This window comes from Brachyhypopomus gauderio, chromosome 2 (genome assembly GCF_052324685.1).
Source record: "Brachyhypopomus gauderio isolate BG-103 chromosome 2, BGAUD_0.2, whole genome shotgun sequence".
Classification (NCBI taxonomy): domain Eukaryota; kingdom Metazoa; phylum Chordata; class Actinopteri; order Gymnotiformes; family Hypopomidae; genus Brachyhypopomus; species Brachyhypopomus gauderio.
The window spans coordinates 10816370-10825192 of NC_135212.1; the positions used below are offsets into that span (position 1 = coordinate 10816370).

The following is an 8823-nucleotide window of genomic DNA, read 5'->3' on the forward strand; positions in this document are numbered from 1 at the left end:
ACTTCAAAAAGCAGTTTTAACACATGTATCAGGAGCATCTAGTACTGTAAAATGTTTTTGTAAATTTATGCATTCCTAGAAGTCCTAAAAGCAGATTTTAAAAATTAAGAACATTGTAGAAAAAAGAATGCAATGAAACATTTTCAAAATGGAATGGAAACATACATGAACCATGAATCCCTGTTTTATGTGCACATGAAAACCTTTAAAAGTATCAGTATTAATATTAGAATGGGGACACTAGACATGCTAATGTGTGAATCTGTTAAACCACCAGTCCTGTTCTCCTGTACGATGTTGTGTTAATCACTTGAGTAATCATGGAGTTCTTAGTGCTAGGATGGACATACTCCACTTCTTTTGCTGTTTCCTGATGTTTTCATTGCTGTTACTGTGGTGTCCGTTGTCGATCAGAAGAGGATGGGACCCCCTCTTTCAGTCTTGGTTCTTCTCCAGGTTGAGGAATATATGGTATGACAAATAAAAAAATATCATTAAGAACCCATAGAAGACCAACAAGACGGTACATAGTTGACTTCAAAGAGAACAGCAGGACACTGCAGTCCAGACCTTTACACTTACAGCATTTTAGCAAATGCCCATAACTCACTAGTTATATTATCTACACAATCTGTAACCCACAGCCGTGATAAGTGGATCCTAAATAAGTCATGTGACTCCTTACAAGTGATGAAACACTCCTGGTGACATCAACAGTTAATTTTTTGTTGGCTAAGTAAAATGTATGCAGAGTCAGTTAACTAGCATGTTTTATCTTTAACACAATGCTATCTGTGTTATGTTCAATGGAATTTTTAAGCAAAATACTTGATGTATATGAAAAATATTTTAAACAAACAATGACAATAATAATAATGACAAACGTTATTGATCCCACGAGTGGGAAATTCAGTTTCCCCAGGACCCCGGTGTAAAGCACAGGGAACCTAGAGTGGCCACACTTCAAGGTGCCGCCGTACAGATTAGGGAGAAACATAGAGAGATAAACATTAGGAGGAGACAAAAAATATGACCAGATTATTCTCACAAACAGGACAACCGTCTGTGTGCATGCAAAACATCCCCATAGCACATACAAGCATTGATAACACAGACAGTAAGCAGTGAGAGACGTGATTCATTCAGAGAGGGAGTGGGGGAGCCAGAGGCCTGGCACACAGTCTTTGTGTCAAAGTTAGCGGTGGAGGCGACAGTCTCTGTGTGGGGGTAGGAGCAGGTAACCAAGATGACGACCTTCTGGGAGACATTTACAGTGGAAATATACATATTAAATAAAGCCAAGAGTACAAGCAAGTAACATTAAAAAACTTTTTATATTCTGCTGCTTTGTGTGGACGGTACATGCACAGGGAACTGTGGGTAACTGAGGAGCAGGAAGCATACGTCAGTCATGTCTTACAAATCAGGTTGAATGTAGGCTGCATTTCTAGGGTGTATTTGAAGGGCCCTTCAGTTGGAACAGCCTCCTATGATGTAATGGCTGATTGATGCAGCCTATCTAAGCTTTAGCCTAGATCTTGTAACGCAGCTACTGTGTCCCTCTCTCCAACAGAACTCCTCCCATTTCCTCTACAAGACAGTTTAATACACGTAGACAACATCCATCACTTTCCCATCAGTGCACAATACACATTTTGCCAACAAGCAAAACATTTAACAAACAATATTGTTTGCAATGCATATGTAGCTTTACCTTTCCTATACGTTGCAAAACACATTTTCCACTGCTGAGTCTGGACAGGGACACAGCCTTTCTGCCATCATGCAAAATTAAGGGATGTCCAAGCAAGAACAGACCAGCTTGGGCAGTTTTTACAATGAATTCAATTTCACAATGTCCTTAAAGAGCTGAACATTGATGCTCTGTAAGCAGTTCTGTAAATGTGTGTAATTTCATTTGTGCTTCTTTGCTGCTGTTTGACCAGGGGAGTCTCATGGTTGCCATGACACTCTTCAGATTGAGTTCTTCTACACGTCTTGATCCACATTGGTGTGCAGAACCTCTGACATCTGCTGTTCTTCACCCAAGAGCATTACAATGGAAAGATCACATGTTCAACATCACAGGGTGGCATAACATCAATGAGATCTCACAACATGCTGACACACGTATTACTTTGAGAGCAGTATGACAGAAAAGGGAGCTGAATACGCTGGTCAACAATTATTTAGTTTCCTGCAAATAAAACTCCCTGTTTATGATGTATTTTTGCATAGTGAATCCAAATGTTTCCAGTACATTTGTAAATATTCATTATTGAATGATGAATGAATGAATGAACGTTCGATTTATATAGCACCTTTCAGAATACCCAAGGCGCTTTACAATTTCAACACAGGTACAAGTCACAGACAACCAATCACACACACAGCGGCGAGAAGCGGAAGCCAATTGCGCACAGCGTACTCTCTACCAGGATCCACAGCCCCCTGGGGGACTGAATGGGGTGCAGGAAGGGGAGAGAGGACAGACCCTAGTGGTCACACACACACACACACACACACACACACAGACACTAGTTTTTATTGAACAGAGAGACACAGACACACACTCAGGGACTGTCAGGGACTGCCAATTTACCCAGCCTCCATGTTTTTGGACTGTGGGAGAAAACCCACACAAACACAGGGAGAACATGGAAACTCCACTCAGATAGGGACTTGAACCCAAGACCCCAGTGCTGAGAGGCAAACGTGCTAACAAGCCACCATGTTGTTGCTTATTAATGAATAAGTCATATACACTGCTCCAAACATTTAAGGTAATGGGGTTTAGGGTCTGTCCCAAATCCAAGTAAGCTGCCTAAATAGGCTTTGATTACAAACGTTTGATGCTGCCTTAAAATTCGGCCAGATGAAGGTACCTCAGTAGGCAGCATATTTAAGGTATCTAAGAACTGGGACAGCCTACGTGTCAGGACAGCACAACCTCAGTATGATAATATTATAGCAGTTTGGCTCCTCCAACCCTAAGTTATGCAATTGTACTGTTGCTAAGCAATATATTATATCTGTGACCCATAATAAAAGCAGTCGTGAACCGTACATACTGGCTATGGGCCTTCACTAGACACAGACAAATGAAAACATGACCGTAGTATTAAAAACACGTCCATACTACTGTTGTCATCATCGCGTATACTATGTGCAACGTATTATTTCTCACAATATCCACTTTTTTGTTGAATGACCGTCTGGAAAATTGTTAGCAATACGCTGACGCTTGGAAAACCTCACGGTAGTGCTGGCTAAGAGCTGCTAACTTGCTAGCACACTCACTAGGGGAAGCCCCTTAATGGGAAATTAACAAAACAAAATTCACAATCATACTAGAAAAAAAGCGAACACACTAGACCAGACACAAGAGATGCGACAACGCACTCACCAGCTCCAGTCCCAGACGTCATACACAGTGTTCAAACACACACACGACGAAGGACGAGCAAACATTCGAGGCATACGCAGTCTCGTGTGAGAGGAGCATTACCCCAGTCGTGGGTTCTAGTCCCCCCCATGTTACATATAGTGTGCAAGACAAAAACATTTAGACACGGCGGGATGAACGGTGACCGACCCAGCTCCCTCTCACACAACACACGACAAACATACATCACGCAGACAAACACCACGAGACCTGACCACAAACGAAGGAGAAAGTAAAGGAGGCTGGCAGCTTTCGAAAGGTGGCTGGTTATTCTGTGACGGGCGAGGAGTGCGGTCACGTCAGTCTCAGGGAAAAAGGAGGGTTTAATGATAACATGCACCAACTAAAGACCTGTGACAAGATTGAAATTAAGGATACAATAACCATCAGTCAACTGGTATTAAAATAAGACTTATATAGACAAATGACCCTCAGGTGGTGGCCTGACGGGCCCCCCGTATTGTGACAGACAGCTCATCCGCCCCCAAGGCAAACTTCACAATGTACCAAGTGTCCAAATTGTTCTTTTCAGGGAATGAACGAAAGCCTTGGCATGAAGTCTTTAATTAATATAAATGTGTTGTCCAAGTGCTTAGGATCAAGAAACGTTCATTAATATTTCACTTGTAAATTAATGATATATTATGTCAGTGTGTATTGTTCTGTATCATCGGTTGGTCTTGTATCTACTCAATAACAAAAAATACAGATGTCATTTTTACAAACAGGGAATTCATGAATAAGGCCAGTGGAATCCAAGAGAAAAAAAGAGAAGACTTGTAAATGGACTCATTATACAGACAACTCCGTTACAGTTGGGAATGTGCAGTTATAAATTACATGAAAATATACATTTTCATAGTTTTGTCCTACCTTCAGTGTTCAGATGGAGATGATATTGGCCTTTATTAGCACCACTCACATCATAGGTGTCTAATCTGTACCTTCCCGAGTCCTCCCTTTCTGTACTGGGCAGGGGCGATTTTAGGATCTGGTCTTTAGGGCTGCCCAGCCCCCAGTGCTCACGACAGAGGCACATTTTTTCTCACCAAAAAAGGCGAACTAGTATAAAAAAATTCTTATCAGAGAAAAAAAAGATTTATTTCCTTAAAATTACTTAATTTTACTTGTTAAGATTTTTTTTGCAGTGAAGAAACATACCTTCTCACCCCAGCTCAGGTGCTGGCTGCCTCGCAGATCCAGAAATGTAGAATGTGAACAGCTAGCTTACGACCAGAACACAATGCCAAGCTGTAGACAATTCTAGCAGCAAGCAGTCGCGTGAATGTGCCAACCAATCAGAAGAGATATAGTTGATAAGTGGACTGGTCACAAGCCTCGTTTTGAAGCAGGGTTGCCAGATTGGCCAGTCGAACCAAAGTATTGCGCAGGTGCAGAGCAAGTTTTTTGCACAATATAATATTTTAAAAATGTGTTGAGCCAGGGGGTGCTGAGCAACCTCACGGTGGTGCTCTAGCACCACTAAAAATACCCTAGCCTCGCCCCTGGTACTGGGTATTATAATGGTTCTCTTATCAGCTATAAACTGCCATCTTGGCTGATACAGTAAGATTCTGATCTTTTTATATTTTAAAATTACACTGCTATTTTCCTTCTTTAAGATAATTTCATCCCCATCACCCAACTCCAGGTGAAGTTCCTGTCCCAGAGCTCCATAACAGGTAACATTCTGATTAACTCTGCAGACAGCAGGACCCACAGACATCACACCTGCACATGAAGAACAGCAAGAACATTGTCATTAACAGCAACACAAACCAATCATGGAGGATGTCCCAGTGAAGTTGATAACAGTTTTCCACTGAGTGTTTTCAGCTGCTGTAATGCCCCGGAGGTCACGTGAGGACACAGTTGAGAGTTTATTACTTAAATCAAAAGTAATTTTAGTGGGAGAGGAGGAAATAGATAGACTACCTACACGAAGAGCAGATACACGTTTACACTGACGATGGGGTATATTAAACATATATCACATCAGAACAAAGGGGTGTACATAAAAATTGCCAGAACTACATAGGGTGACAACTCAAATGACTATTTTAAATATAAGACCACAGGAGAAACATTGGAATACATCAGGGCAGACTCAAAATGGCTAAACGCTGAAACTAAGTAGACACTAAACTAAACACGAAACAGTAGTACTGACATGAACACGAGCATGAATCAGAGCTAAGAGGATAAGAAGATGAGGTAATTAATAATTAGCTTACACAGATATATACAGCAAATACCGGAATACAACGAAGTTCACAATCAAAGACCACCAAAGACAAAAGAGAAATGCAGAGTATAAGTAGCCAGACTAATGAGGGATAAAACTAGATGCAGGTGACGGTGATAGCTGGGAACGAGGGGGTTGAACAGGGCCGTGAAAGTAAACAAAACACACATGGAAATGGAAAAACACGGAAGAGGGGAATAGACAGGGAGGTGATGGTGGGGTGGGGCAACACGTTACAGCTGCCCCGTGTCACTGCACCGGCTGTAGCTTGTACAGATGGTGCTGGACTTCACGTGTCTCAGAGTCGTGGGTTCTTATAAACAACATTTAATTCTGTTTTCCAACACATGTGTGTCCTGTTTCAGCGCCCTGAGTGTTATGTATGTTACTGCTGGGATGCATGCATGCTCTGTTTTAGGATTGAAGTGGATCCAGGTTCCAGACCGGGATTTCTGCAAATCCCTCTTCTAATTGGGATGCTGCTCCGCCCCAGAAGATGGCCAAGGGGATATAAGGACAGCAGACAGGAGCAGAGAGAACTACTACAGGCCAGCAGCTGTAGTGGCAGCTTGGGGGCACGCTTTATATATGGTGCAGACTTGTCTGTTGTATTGGCCTGACTTGTTGGCGTGTCTGTTTTAGTAAGGTTGGTTGTATTCATTGTGATCCTATATGTTATGTGGTGTTCTGTGTTTTCCTTCCTTTTCCTCCCTCCCCTCTGGTTAGTAGGAAGTGACTGCCATGTTGTTTTGGGTTGGTTTTGTCTTTGTTTGTTGGTAGGGAGATTGATTTGTGTGTTTTTTTTTTGTTTGGGATTAGATGTAGCTGTATTTCCTTTCTAGTGTGGGGTTTGTTTGTTATGTTGGCATATGTCACTCCTGAAAACAATACCAGAGTTGTTTGGTATATGTATTTCTTTTTATATGATTATAATGACTTAAAGCCTATAAATATATAAAAAGTGTCTAATACAATCACGCTAAAGTAGAACCCATGTGTGCTGTCTTTATTCGGTATTTAAAGTTATTATTACTTTTGTCACCTTGGACGCTGTTGTGGCCTATAGCCTAGAATGGGTCGTAACATGAGTTAGATCACATATACTGTACAGTTGATGCTTTCTTCACCTCCAAATTGTTGTGACTAGTGTTACAAAACATCCTTCACATTTTGTCGTCAAGGATGATTATATCAGCTATAAGGGTGACATCATTACCCATGAGCCCTTGCGGCTCCAGCCCTGTTATGCGTATTATGTGGTGTTTATGTCTGTATAGTGTTATTAATGATTATTTATTATGTCTTATTAGTTAAGTCACCCCGGTCCATTTTTGTATGTACATGTGCATTATTCGAGTTCCCCCTCCATGTATGTGTAACGTTGCCGTCTTCATGACCTCCCCATGTGTTTCATGTGCAAGGCCAAGCTATTTGAGGCCTTGAGTTTGATCTGACTGTGCATGTGAGTGCCAATTTTCTTGCGAGGTGAGAATAAAACCTCTGTTCTTGATAAGAATGGTCTTGTCTGCAGCCTCTTTCTCCCACACCACAATATAATAAGTTGGCACAACTTAAAAAAATTTGGAACTCTTGGTATGTAAAACGTACATTTTGAGGTTCATATACATGGGCAAGATAAGTTATCTGAACAAGATATAATAAGTTAGCATAACTTGAATCATTTGGAATTATTTGTAGGCAATACTTAAAATCTGAAGTTTATATACCTGTGAAAAATAAATAATTGGAACAAAAAATTATAAGTGGGCTTAACTGTGAGTGAATTTCTTAAAAACTTAAGAGTTTGAGTTGGGATCAAAACTCAAAAATCGAGTGCAGTAAGTTGCCTTGAAATTGTGAGTTTTCTCAACTTTTTCGTTTTTACAGTGCTGACATTATTGTATTTTCCCATTCATTTTGCAAAACAATTTTATTCTCAATAAAAGTTATTTATTGTTTCTTTATTTAAGGCAAATTACTGTATCTACTATGGTGATATACTATACTAACATCTTTAACATATATGTAACATTGTTTTCATCTAAAGAGACTGTTGGAGCTGCCACGTGCCGTCGGAACTGCCATCCCTTGCACTCTATTGACTGCTTATCGCGCTTCTTTGTTTGTCGATATATATATATATATATATATATATATATATATATAATGATGGATATTAAAGACGTGCATAGCCCCCTGCTCAGCGTCCTGTTTGCATCCTGATGGCCTTCTGCGTCTCTGCACATAAAACAGCACACCGGGCAAAGTTATATATCGGTCCTGTAGAGAAGAGAGCTGGCTACAAGGAACGACAGAAGACTGATCCTCCCCCTGAAGTTGGATGGCTGCGGCCCCTAAACCTGACGCCCGGCCCACTCTGAAAGCGTCCTGTACAACTCCACTACTAACACCTTTAACTTGATGAACAGTGTTGCGTAGGGCTCCGATACTGGGCGGTGGCCGATGCAAAGCTGTTCAAAGGGCTGTCGACACAGGGCATCAACCACCCAACCTTCAGCCACTGGCTGAACTTTTCACACACCGCCCAGTTCAGAGCAAGGAACTCTAGCCTGTGCACGGGGTAAATCAGCTGAGACCTGGACAAAGTTTTACTAGCATAAGCTAGTGATGCTACAGCCTCACCAGGCAACATATGCGAAAGGACTGCCCCGATCCCATCGAAGGAAGCGTCCACGGCTTGTCGCAGTTTGGGTGGGCCAGGGTGAGGGTGGACACCAGGTCATGTTTCAATGTCAGGAAGGCCTCTTTGCGTTCAACAGACCAGTCTGCGGGGACAGCGGAACACATCCCTGCTTCCTTCTAGCTTTGGGGCTTTTTTTTATTTAATAAGTGAATGTTCGACTCTGCCGTCAGCCAAAATAAAGGCCTGGGCTTCACTGAACAGCTTTCAATAAAGTGCTGGTAATACATGACCATACCCGAACATATGCAGGGTAACCATGTTAATTATGCACATATGATTCTGCTGTGCACGCCAATTTAGGGGACATTGCCTGAGAGACGAACTTAGCCGAGGCAGGCATCTTCCACACTGCTTGGTGTCTCCCAGTGTTCTATTTATTGCAACGCATTACCCTTGCTGACCAACAGATGGCACTAAACCCGTTTTTTC

At 41.7% G+C, this 8823-nt stretch overlaps 1 long non-coding RNA gene across 1 annotated transcript; it reads right to left on the reverse strand.

Annotated features, from left to right (window-relative positions):
- Positions 1-874: 874 nt before the first annotated feature.
- Positions 875-4769, reverse strand: LOC143508771 (uncharacterized). The gene is made up of 3 exons (XR_013129461.1): positions 4607-4769; positions 4319-4507; positions 875-2039 (listed from the first exon to the last, which is right to left on the reverse strand). It is a non-coding gene; the product is annotated as an uncharacterized LOC143508771 (long non-coding RNA).
- Between the last annotated feature and the right edge of the window lie 4054 nt (positions 4770-8823).